This window comes from Manacus candei, unplaced genomic scaffold (assembly GCF_025592945.1).
Source record: "Manacus candei isolate 608988 ecotype Guabito, Panama unplaced genomic scaffold, ASM2559294v1 h1tg000014l, whole genome shotgun sequence".
Classification (NCBI taxonomy): Eukaryota; Metazoa; Chordata; class Aves; order Passeriformes; family Pipridae; genus Manacus; species Manacus candei.
In genome coordinates this window covers 32,684,999-32,698,678 of record NW_026138062.1, presented here as the reverse complement: position 1 = coordinate 32,698,678, position 13,680 = coordinate 32,684,999, and positions in this window count along the sequence as shown.

Below are 13,680 nucleotides of genomic sequence, written 5' to 3'. Positions count from 1 at the left end.
TCTTTCAGAGGAACCACAGAGCTTAAAAATCCATTGAGATTAGAGTGACTAGCTGAAGATGCAGCTTCTAACTTCAGAATAAGCTGATAGGTTGGCCCAAAACTAAGGTACGTGTGTGTAAGTTGATGAGGTTTCCTGTCCCTACTTGACATGGTAAATATTCCTGATAATGCATTTCCAATTTTAAATGAGGAGATAGACTTCTTCAAATATTTAGGTACTTAAATATCCTGATACAGAAATGCTTAAAATACTAAAGCTGCCTTCGTGAATGTCCAAAGTCCTTGCATCCTGGATAACACTTCTCTAGGACTTGAAGGTAAAAATCCACTGTCTTTATTAACAGTTCACCTGTGTATCAGCTGTCACCCTATCTGATGAGAAGTTGGGTGCCTAATATTTTCAAAGGTTGTTTAGAAAATCCTGTTGTGGCAAATTATGGACATACAGCATGCCCAGTAGTATAAGTATCGCCATAGATGATAGAAGTAGATACCAAACATTCTTTTTGCTTTTTCTCTTTTGTTGTAAATTGTTTATCCTTGAATGGAAATAAGGAAAGCTTGACTGTTTGCCCAGATTTGCAGCTGCTCTCTAAAGGGAGAAAAAGCTCAGCCACAAATTTGGAAGTTACTCTGCTGGCATAATCTGTCTGATGGTGCAGTGCAGTGGTTGAGCTATGGCTTCAATGAACTCGAATCCCAGTATAGGAATAAAGTTTTTCTTACTTGGCCTAGAGCAGAGGCACATGTTGATAGTGACTTGCTATCTGTGAGGTGAATTCCCACTGTGGAACTGTAAATGATGTCAGGGAGGAGTAGAGAGAAGATAAGAACTGCTGAGGGAGATAATACTGGTAAGATGCTTGCTAGAGATGGTTCCTACATCTGGGCCTGGGGCAGCTGACACAGGGGTGAGGGCCATTCTGAAAGGATTATGGCTGGTGGTACACGTCGCCAGTAATCTGTAGGCTGGAAACCCTGTGGCTGTGAGCAAAGCCTGTGTACCACCAGGAAGTGCTCTGTGAAGGAACAAGTTTGCCTGTTGTGAAATGAATAAGAACCATCTGGTTTTTATCACCAATGAAAGCCAACAAATACAAGATCAAAGAGCCATCAAGAAATGATACAGCATTGATTGGCTAAGGTTAACACACTGGTGAGGCCTGGTAGTGAGAAGACTTGCATCTATCTGTCCAGACTGATGCTTTGGAAAAAGCCAGCAGGATTGGAATAATTAAAACAGTGATTTAGCAAAGGCTGTAGAGATGGTAAACTTTATTTTAAAAGTCTGGGAAACAATTCTGAAAACTCTTGGTTCTTTCTTCCAGTGATGTGGAGATTCTGAGTGTCTTCTTTCTGAATTAGAGATAGGAAGGGTTATATATAGACTATTAACTGTCTTGTACAGACAGGTGGGGAAACACTGTAAACTCTGCTGGTGTTTACTAGTGTTGGAAAGCTTGTGAGTTTAAGAACTGAGACTAACTGATGTGCTGCCCTTCTTTTTGGTTGTCACATCAGCCTTTATTGGATGACCATGTGGACAGACATGCTGACCTGATGTAAAATTTCCGTTAATGCTCTCCTCGATCAAGTAATCTGGGATTTTAATGCTGTTGGGAAGGGAATAAGGTTCTGCTATTCCTGCTTTCTCATTCTTCAGTGGGAAACTGGATTCTTACATGGGGGTGCTATGTTTTAACCACTGTGTTTTTGTAATGCACCATTGCAGCTATGTTTTAACCACTGTGTTTTTGTAATGCACCAGCTATTGCAGTTTGTTACCAAAATATAATGATTGACCCATGTTTTTCAAATTTTTAAGGTTACCTTTCACAGTTAGGATGACTGTTGCTCGGTCTACCCAAATATTCTCTCCATTTCAGTGTTTAGCTTATGACAAATAAAGAGTGAGTTTGGTGACAAAAAAGTATCTGTTGTGGGTTTTCCTTTACTCCTCAAGCATGTGCAGGGAGTTTAGCTCTGTGAGTGCTCTTATTGTCTGTGATGTTAAGGGCTTCTATAAACATGTCCGCATTCTGATCTGGAGAAAAGAGCACTCTGACCTTTTTCAGTGTAAGCAATGCTTTAAAATGGTAGCTGGTCAGGCCTTTAAAAATTATTTTCATATTTGGTACTGTGGCCTCTACCAAAGCATTAATAAGGGTGTTGAGAAACTGAATTTGACATGGGAACAGGAGTTATCTGTTAAAACAGTCCTAACGTCGGTAAACTACAGTGAGGTGTGGAGATAGAATGACATTAGGGTCTATACAGGGAATGTTACCATTATTAAACATGACCTCAATGAACTGAAGAGGATGGGCTAATGTCCCTGTGAAAGGCCAAGCATCACAGGACATAACATAGGAATCTATTGAGTACTTGACATTTCTGCTATGTTGCCAGAGGCCCAAACAGATGTACAGGAGCTCTGCTGGGACAGTGGAAGCAGCATTCTTTGTACATGATCTTTGTATTTTATTTAAAACAGAAAATGGGAAAACCCATCCCAGTATATGCAAACAACATCTAAACATTGCGTTACAAGCAAATAGGTCTCTATCATTTATCTAGGGATTTTATATATGTTCTCACTTTCCATTTGAGGGATTGAGCTGCATTCCAGCCCACCCATGCTATTGTTCTAATCTGTTTAGAAGTTGCCTGTGCCAGCTTTACTGCAGCTGCTGCTCTGTAACTGTGAGAAGCTGGCTCTTTGGATAGTACATGATAGGATGCTGGTCAGTCTTAGCTTCTGCACCATTTCTGTCTCTCATCATTTGAGAAGGTCTTTAATGCAACATAATGAGATTAGGGTTCATTTGTTCTTGGGTTCCCAGCCAAGTTTTAAAGGGTAAAGAGCATTTGAGGTCACTGCTTATTCCAAAGAAAGATTGACATTCCTATCAAGCCATAGTTCTCTGGAAATGTGAATTAGTTCACTAGGCAGCTCCAGTAGTCTCACCCTTGCTGTACAGTCCTGTATTCCAGCTCTTGTTTTATATTGATTTTCATACCATTATGTTACCACTTTATGATATTTATTTTCATGTATATAAACATTTTGTAAATCAAGTGAAAAAGAGGATAATGATAAGGAAAATAGTATGAATTGCCAAATGTCTATGCAACTAGATGAAGCAATAGGTAACACATCATGCTTGTATTTTCATTTAGCCTTTTTTTTTTGTCTCTTCTGTATAATAAGTGTTAATGATAATGTTATACAGTATTATCTTTGTTAATACCTCCATCTGCATGCTTATCCTGGAGAAAGAGAGGAAAATTGAAGAGGATATGTCACTGATGCAGTAGTGTAAGCAGCCTGAAGCATAGCAACCAATGGGAACTCCTTTCTAAAGGTTTGAAATCTGAGCTGTGCTGTTCAGAGCATCCCTACTGTGGGGAATATTCACTTTAAACAAAATGCACAGCCTCGCGGGCAGGGCAGATAAACTTCCTTGATAGATTTTTGCATGCTTCCTGATAAAAGCCTCACACGTGGCAAATCATAATGTGACTCTTCATGGCTCTGGCCATGTATCAGTATACTTTAACGCGCAGCATAACATGGTCCAAATCCCAGAGTAACCAGCAGGGTGATGCTTTATCTTCTTGACACTCTGAATAAGACTCTTAATCCAAAAGTAACTTTTTAATCCGAATACAAGGATGTCCTTTTCCTGTGATTTTTTTTTCATTTTCAAGCCTATTAATAGACCTGTGTGCTTACAAAAAATAAGTTAAAATGGAGCGGACTTTGTTTTTGAGGTTAACATGAATTCCTCAAAAGTTATTGCTGTAAATGTTTGCTTTGATGGCTGGGAAACTACCATTACTGTCTGATGCTGATTAAGCCTTATTTGGATACAGAAAAATGCATTTAAAACTAAAACTAATGCAAAGGTGTAGAAGATAATTTAGAAGTTATAGTGCCAAGGTTATTGCGAAATTTGTAGTTCTATTCCTTTGGATGTACAGATGTTTTAATCCTTTCACTTAAAAAAATGGATTGTCCTAGTGGAAAATGTTAAGATTTTAGGCAAAAGAACATTTACACTTTATTTTGTGTATAATAAACTTATTTCAGCAAGTCAAGTATACCATAAATGCTTTAAGATCCAAAATTATGGAGTTTAGGAACATTCAGATAATACTAAAACTGACGTGTTCATGCATCTCAAATACTTTAACTTGAGTGATTATATGTTTGTAGTTCCCTCATAACCTTTTTTGCTGTTGCTTAGACACAAGATGTGTTTTAAATAAAAAAATCAGACAATAGGATTACAGTGCAAAACAAATTTAGTACAGGTGATGAATTGCACATCACTAATTGAAAGAAGTGAAGACTTTGATGGTTTTTAAGTAAATATGGAACTAGATTGTATAAACTCTCCAATGCCCAAGTGCAGTTAATAAAATAAATGTACTTGTAAAAGCAGAAACATTGCAAAGCCTCCTTAGGCAGACTGGATTTGAAAAAAATTAATCAGTAGGGTTTTGACTGGTTTTTGTATATGAAATGAAAGGAACTGAATGTTATTTTTAATTAGACAAATGACAATGAATAAAAATGAAAATTAGGGAGGGGGGAATGGAGATAAATAAGCTAAGTTATTACTACTTGATCTGATAGCAAACCATCTGGCAATATGCTGTCAAATCATTATGTATCATTTATATGACTCAGTGCTAATTAGATGTGCACGGATTATGCAGACTCCCTGTGCTTTCAACACTGGTAGAGTGTTTTAAAAATATCACTTGCAATATTAGTATGACATGTACTTGTTATGAATTTTTGACAGTAATCCAAGCCATTTTTCCACTAGAAAGTATCCCAAGCACTTCAAAGACTGTTCAAATTTTGACTTATTAAAAAACAAAACAAAACAAAAAACCCTAACAGACACTAAGAATTAGCTCAGCTGGTTATAGCATGATGCTAATAACACCAAGGTCACAGGTGTGTTGTAACAAAGAGACTACCGAGGTGAAACAATTAACACCACTCAAAGTTCAACAAAACAGCATTTATTACAAAGAAATAGCACACAAAACGAGAAACCAAGAAACAGGAAAAGGAAACAAGCCCCAAGACAACCCCCTATGTGCTCAGGTGTTACTCACACAGTTGCAGTATATACTGACCCCAAAATGTTCTCAATATAATGAGCTCCTGCATTCTTGGGGCGTCAGTAGGCTTAACACATTGGCAGGCATCCCTGCAAGGAATACTTGGTCTCCAATGTCAAGCATGCTGCCCCCCCCAAAGAAAAAAACCTGCTTTTTATGCAGTTAATCTGGGATGTCTACCTGGGCAAGTGTGCCAGTTAGAGCTGCCCAGTTAGAGGCACTGCCCAGTTAGAGGTCTTCAGCCCCATCCCCCATTACGTAAGTTATACTCCTCCTGCGTATGTGTGCTGCACATCCAGGGTCTTTCCTATGAGTCTGGGGGCTTACTTCAACACCCTCCTCTTCACTTTCTCCTTCAATTGTCATTGAAGAGCCATCAGCCAATAGCCAGGCCCCAATTAATTTCAGTTTGCGAAAGATGCTCCCTTCAAGAACGAAGTTCCCATTTATCAGTTCTTGTTTTCTCATAAACTGGCAGGAGAAGAACAGACTCTTCCAGGTGGCTGGACCAAGCACAGACTAAAAAGTAACAGTGTCTAGTTAGGCACCTGTAGATGCCATTCGCTTAAGAGTTGGTCTCGATGATCCATGTGGGTCCCTTCCAAATCAGAATATTCTGTGATTCTGTGAATTTATTTTTTTTCTCTTTTTCTCTTTTTTTCTTTTTAACTTTCCAAAAATCTACTGACTGAGAAGTTAGGCCTGGACAGTATGAAAAGATAACTACATAGATAAATACACACTACAGGTTACAGTAAGCATGCTTTGAAAGAGCATGTAATAAAGTGTCTAGTAAAAGTGTGTGTGCATTGCACACTGTGCTTATGCATACACAAATCCAACACTTCCTTTTTCTGAAAAGAAATGTAAGGGTGTTATTTTCCCACTCTCATTGTCATGAAGTCAACAATTGCCACAAATGAAGGACTATAAAATTTTCCTTTGAGTGTTTATAGCATCTCTATAGCTACACTTAGAATAAATTAACTATTATATATATTTACTTATCTTAAACATGCTGCCACATAAATCTGTTAATAAAATTTATTCCGAGGGTTTAAAACTTCAAACTGTCTTCATATGAAAGCTGTAAAGTCTGTTGGATGGAATATCAGATACTGAGAGTTAAAAATCAACACAACGGCCACATAATTAGTAAGTCAACAAACTTTGAAATTCTTTTCAAGAAATGTCTCAAAAATTATGTATCCTAAACTACAGAAGTTATTTTTTTGAAGAACAAAAATTCAATATGCTTGACTAAGAAATACCATGTGTATTCCGGAAATTAAGGGCCTCTAAAGGGAGCTTGTTTACTTGTCATGGCCACGTTGATCAACATAACTGGTCTACTCTGGCCTCCAACCGGGAGGCCTGGAGACACACCATCTATAACGCTGCTGATGCTTTTGAGAAAGCACGCAGGATCACTCTCGAGGAGAAAAGACAACGCAGAAAGAATCGTGCCCTGCAGAATTTACCACCTAAGGAATCCTTCTACTGTGCCTTTTGCAACTGGACATGCCTGTCTTGTGTTGGCCTTTTTCGCCACCAGTGCGCTTGTGACAAATGTGGGTAGAGATCTTTCCCTAATCTTTGTTCGCAATGATGATGATGATGATGATGATGTGACCATAAGATTCAGTTATGAATACAGGGAAAATAAGGCAGCACAAACATATACTTGTATATAGGACTAGCAAGTATGAAGAAAGAAGTAATATTTGAAAAAATATCAGAGCATTCTAATACAGGGATGTAGATCTTAACACAGTAAAACTTTCTGTGGTGTGGGTGCTTCTGTAAATATGCATGATTTGCTGCGTGTAGTTTCCTGTATGTACATTTACAGATGATTTGGAAGAATTGAAGGTAGCTCAACAAGCTGGCAGAATGCTTTATAGTGTAAAATCTGCAAAGTGGTATAAATAAACATTTACATTTACTTATAGAATTACTTACACAATAAAGAGGTCTATGCTTATCAGAGCATTTTTTTTATTTTAGACCTAGTCATGTAATGTTCCTCTAGAATGAGGGAAAAATTCAAACCAAAAGTGAGATGCACACTTTTAACAGTGACTGTCATTAATGATGTCCTGGTGAATTTTTTCAATATGATAAACTCGTTTAAATTATTTATAGTTAATGGGTGGCTACCTTTCTAAAAAGTTACTGTACTTTGAACACAGGCTAGATTCATCCATGTGTCAAAACTGGATTGTCGTGCAAGGGATTTCATTTTAGTAGTGTAATAGTAAAGTCCATGCACTGCTTGGAACATGCTGAAGACTAATCCCTGTGAGAGGCCTCAGCTGGGTGGGCTCAAAACTGAGAAACTAAAATAATGAAGAAATTAAGAAAATGTTGGTGAAAATGTTTTGATAGCATGACTGGATTTACCTGGGCTGTGCTAATATACATTTTACAGAGAATTCAAGCTGAAACTAAAGAAACATGAACTATTTGCCTGTTTGGAAATTTGCCACATCTCTTAACCTTAAGCCTGAGCCAAGCCTTGGCATACAGTTATGATTATTAATTAATATTAGATATGGTTTGTTGAGTTTGGATTTTGGGGTTTTTTGCTCTTGCATCAATAAAGAAAAACAAGCTTATGTATAACTTCTGGACATTAGGTGGCACTATTGCCTCATATAAACTGCCATATAGATGCCTCCTAGCTTAAGTATCACAGTCTTGGCTCAGCTCTCTTTTTTTCCTTTAGCATAACTATATAAGGCAAGTGAGAAAGCAGAACTATTAGCCTTCTTTTTTTTTTTTTTTTAGTTTGATTTTAAATAATCATCTTGCTTTAAATAGTAATGCATTTTTGACCAAGGTCTGATGTTGCTCAGTTTAAGGAACTGGTGTTTTGATTTCAAGTGCTAAAATGGGAAGATATTCTGAACAGCCAAATTGCTTTTGTGTGCGAATACCCCAGCCTGTGATGAAACTGCACACTAATGTAAAAAGCAAGAATAGCACCTGTGTATTTTATTGTTTTTAATAAAATTCAGTTTAAAATTATTTTTTTCATTAAGAGCTGATTTCTGTCAGTGACAGGACTGACATATCAGATACCATTATGTGTTTTTGTAACTGCAAGATCTCCTCTAAGTTTACTTCTAAGATGTATTTAGGTCTTTTTAATTGGACCCTGATCTCCTTGCTGGCAGCTACAAAGTTTGTTCCAGATTAGAAGACTGGTATAAAAACATATAACAAATACATATTTTAGTTATTAGTGTAAATTTTTTTCCAGGGTTCATTAAATTTATTGTACAGAGCAAAGTACTCGAATACTAGATAACTAATAGCATTTTGCCATGAAATTAATTAAAGTCAACTGTCAGAGACTGCATTTTGAAAATTGTCTGACCAGTTACAGAGGGGTTACTAGTGTGGAAGTGAATGCGCCAGTAAACAGGAATACAGTGTTTCAATTAATTTTTACTTTATGGCTGTATTTGAGGTGAAAGTGCAGAATTAAGTTTTGTGGTTGTTTCAATTAGTCTCATCAACTCACTGTTGAAGTTACACAGATCAGCGTCAGTACTGACTTACTTGAGGGAAGACATGCTGATGAAAGCTGGAAGACTAATAGTGAGGGGTTTTTTTAATTAAAAAAAAAAAACCAACGCTGTTTCCACGTATCAACCTTGTTCCCTGTTCAACCTAAATATACAAGCTTAGCCTAAATAGAAATCTGCATAGAAGTATTTCTTATTGTTTGAAAATGCTGCCATCCAGTTGAGTTTTCAGAAGCAGTACCAAATTATGTATCAGTAGTATCTGCTATAAACTGCTTATGAACCTGCTACCTGCCAAAGTTTCCACTGTTAAGCCTTCTAAGGAATGTGTTCTCTAGAATCTGAGCCAACTGCCGAATTAGAGAACAGATTATTAAAATAAATTTCTTGCATTATCTGTTTGTCTTGCATAATCTGACCAGCTCTCTCTGTTTATATCGCTCCAGAATTGATCGCAGTGAAGTTCTTCAAGTTCAAGATCTTTCATTCTTCTTTTAGAGCCTCATAAGTAAACTTGGAGTAACAGATAATTCAGTTTCAAAGCTGAAAAGTGAGATAGAAGCTTTAAACATATGAGAATGGGTGAGGATCAGTGATCTAACACTGGAAGCATCCTACTTTTTTATTCTTTTTAGTGGTAACAGAAATTGGAAAGAAACACGATACTATTTCTCAAGTACTAAAAAGCTAGGTAAGGACTTTTTCTAGGCCTATAAAGGATATGATGAGAAATAGTGTCCTAAAATTAGAGCAAGGAAGATTTAAGTCTGACATCAGAAAGAAGCATTCTAGTGATGAGAAGTAAATACTGTATGAGACTTCTACTTAGCAGCTTCTAATGGTGGGGATTTCAACAACTATCAGAATGGTTTAGACCAGTTCACTGCCTTCTGGCTGCAACTGGGAAAGAGGAGATGGAGGATGACTATGGACTGTGATTGAAGTGATGTGCTGGGTTGTACTGTCTTTTCTTTCCTTAGGGGCTACTCAGCTGGTACTGTTCCTGTTAGCTCCAACACGGTTCGGAGTTCAGTGTCAGCCAGAAACTGGGAGTCAATGCCTCGCACAAATGAAAGATACTTTTGATTTCTGGTGTTGTATTGGGTTTGCATGACCAGGCTTTGGTTGCAGGGGAACTACAGGGGTGACTTCTGTTACAAGCTGATAGAAGCTTCCCCCTCCATGTCCTGCAGAATCGATGGCAGGATAGACCAGCTGCTGGCCAAGGCCAAGCCAATCAGGAATTACAATAATGCCTCTGTGGTAATGCATTTAAGAAGGGAAAAAGAAGTTGTTGTGCAGATGAAAATTGCAGCCAGAAAAGAGTAGAGTGAGAACATGTGAACAACTGTGTGGACACCAGGGTCAGTGGAGAAGGAAGGGTAGGATGTGCTCCAGGGGCTGAAGCTGCTGGGGTTCCCCTGCAGTCCGTGAGGAGCAGCCCGTGGTGAGGCAGTTGTTCCCCTGCAGCCCACATAGAGGACCACAGAGGTACAGAGATCCATCTGCAGCCTGTGGAGGAGGCCCATGCCAGAGTAGGTGGACACCCAAAGGAGGTTGTGACCCTGTGGGAGGACCATGTTGGAGCAGGGTCCTGGCAGGGACCTCCTGACCTGTGGAGAAAGGAGCCCACTTTGGAGCAGGTTTTCCTGGTAGGACTTGTGACCCTGTGGGAGACTTACACTGGAGCAGCCTGTGCTTGAAGGACTCTACCCCATGGAAAAGTGATCCATGTTGCAGCAGTTTGTGAAGAACCCATGGAATGGACTCACATTGGAGAAGTTATTGAAGGACTGTCTCCCATGGGAGGGACCCCAAGGGGAGAAGGGGATGATGAACTGACCATAATCCCCATTCCCTATCTCCCTGCACTGCTGAGGAGGGAGTGTGGGGGAATGGTGGTTTTCAGATTTATTTTACTTCTCATTATCCTGCTTTGATTCTGTTAGTAATAAATTTAATTAATATCCCCATTTCAAGTCTGTTTTGCTCATGACAGTAATTGGTGAGTGACCTCTCCTGGTCCTTATCTCAACTCAAACCCCCTTAATTATATTTTCTCTCCTCTGTCCTGTTGCAGAAGGGAGTGATAGAACGACTTTGGTGGGTACCCGGCGTTCAGACAGGATCAACCCGCCACAGGTGTCTTCATGGTTTGAGAGGCAGCCTGGATCCTGCTGGGAGCAGATATGAAACAACCTCTTAAATTTCCTTCTAAGTCCCATTCAATCCCACCCATGATTTTAACATTGTACATTCTGTATTGGATAAATTGGCTGAAAAAAAATTGTCTATCAAACTTACTATTCAGACCGAGATCTATTACAGTAAACTCACTGCCAAGTAAAGGTGATGACAAGACCATATTGTCACCAATTTAGAGAAGACTGTTACTGACTATTGTGCGTTGACCGCAGTCAACAGCTGAGCATCACCACAGCTGCTTGCTCACTCTTCCTCCTCCCCCAGCATGATGGTGTGTAAAAGGAGAGCAAAATTTGTTGGTTGAGATAAAGACACTTTAAAAAATGAAGGAAAGAGAGAAGGAAAGACCCAAGTGATGCCAAGGCAATCACTGGCCATCTCTCAGAGTAGTGTCTAGCCAATCTCCGGATATCAGCCATTTTGGAGGCCAATTACCACCCCCTCACACACACACACTCACTTCTTCTAACCCAGCTTTTATTGGGGACCATAACTTTATAGGGCATGGAATATGCCCTTGGCCACTTTGGGTCCTAGCTGTGTCCTTCACAACTTTCTGCTCAACTTCTGGGGAAGTATAACACCATATAGGCTGCTATGAAGGAAGTTAGCTCCATCCTGGCCAGAACCAGTACACTAAATCTTTACAGCTTTTTAGGTAAAATTCAACGAACTAGTTGTTTTCTATGCTGTCTGCACAAAGCTTGTAATTGACATTTGCTGTGTATGTCATGGCCATTTTCTTAGGATGGGCTGTGTTTTCTGTAGAGCTATATAAAAACTTGTTACTGCTGTTATGCTCAGTGTGCTATACTGCTTGCCCACAAACCAGTTTTTCCAGTCTCTTAACTGAGTTGTTTTGATTTAGGACTGTGTATTTTAGGGGTTTGGAAAATATTTTTCTGTATGATGATGCCATTAATCTCCTAAATTTCTTTTGATTTTTGTATTTTCTCTGTGTCATGTTGACTTGATACTGCTGTATTTGAATGGTTCTCTACAACATGTGGCTTTCTGTGGTTTTTTTGATCCAGTTCTCTTTGACTTTCTGTGTCAAAAGCAGAATGAAATAGTCCTAAGGGTACAATTGCTAGTGGACATAATCTAAAATTGCTTTGAGGCTCATCAGGCTGTGATGAGTGCAGTTGCTCTGAAGTGACACCAGGCTGTAATGGCTCCTAAGGGCCACTCCACATTTGAAAATTTCTAGAATGAGGAGTGCTCTGGTTCCTACTGTCAGTTTTAGTCAATAAACTACTCATACAGCTAACTATCTTAGCCCTTGTTTCCCCTTAAACCAGTCAGAAGGACAAGGCAGATGCCCACCTTTGAGCAAAGAAGATCAGGATGCAGAAGTCCCTTTCAGACATAATTAAATTTATTTTTATTGCACAGAAGACGGTTTTCGTGCTTTTGTTCATGGCAAGGGATGGTCGTTAGGTGACTAATTGTAAGCAAAGATAGTTGGTAATCTCAGAATTGAATCATTTTACCTTTGATAATGAGTGATCTAATGAATTTAAGCTCATGTTTTGCCTAAGTGGGAGGCCTCAACAGGCAGCAAATACCAACTTTTACACTTGAAGTTAGTTTACATGCCCAAAATTGTAGACTGATTTTGTCTGTAAGACAAAATACATACCATCTCAGAATAAGAGAATAATTTAGGCTGGGAAGGATATTTCGAGGTCACCTGGGCCAACAATCAACTCAAAGCTACTTCTGAAGTGGCACAGTTTTGCAACTTTGCTTGTACAATGGCATGATTATTGTGCACACCCAAGGTTCACAAGAGAGCTACTTCAGCTAAAGAAACATGTTATGTTTCTGCCATTGTTTAGGATGTTTGCATCTAAGTATAAACCTCCTCCACTTCTTGAGATTATTGGCATTAAAAGCTGTAAAACAGACATACCCCAAAGTGTTTGGTGTCACCATCTTATAGGATGAATTTTTCAAGGTTCTAAAACCTGGTTTGGATGTTGCATGTTGTTTGAACATCTCTGGATGTTGCTGTGACTACTTGTCTCTTCCACTCTCCAAGATTTTTCTTCTTTTTTTTTTTTTTGGCTGCCAATTTGGGATGTCATAACAACTTTTGAGTTGGTTCCAGAACTGTCATGGTTTACAATGTAGCTATAATAAGGCAAAATGAAATATGTGGAAGCTATTTATGAGATATAGGACATCTTGAGGCAGTGATCCCAGTAGTTGATGCAGGTCAGTCAATGCTTGAGTGATTGTATTATTTATAGCCCATCAAACCAACAGAAATGTTAAAGACAAATTCATAGGACATTATTAGACCATCCACTTCAGTGTTCCTTGAGCAGATTGCCTTGTTTTTTCCCCTGCCACTATGACTTAGCACGCAGTTGAGAAGGGTAGGTGATTCTTTGTAACACTATTTCTTTTCATGTAGGAAATGGAATCAAGGGAATGTAGTTAACATGGCCAGTAAGCTCTTTGAAACACACGGAAGCATTTTGTTCCTGCATGGTTTTGCTCAGTTAAATCTCTTATTGTTCATCTATACTTTGACTTTTGGTTGACAAGGTAATATTTTAATAAATTGATTAAAAGACACTATCAGGTAGTTTAGGACTAATGTTTTGTCTTTGCAAATAGCTACACTTCAACAGGAGAAATATAAAGAGCTCAGATATGCTTCATAGAGACAGTTCTATGTCAGATGGAAGCAGCAGGAGACCAAACAGGAGAGAGCAGTGAGTCTGACAGTTCTTTAGACAAGCTGTTCATTTGACCAAAGGAGTGGGCAATATGCCCTTAGCTTATTA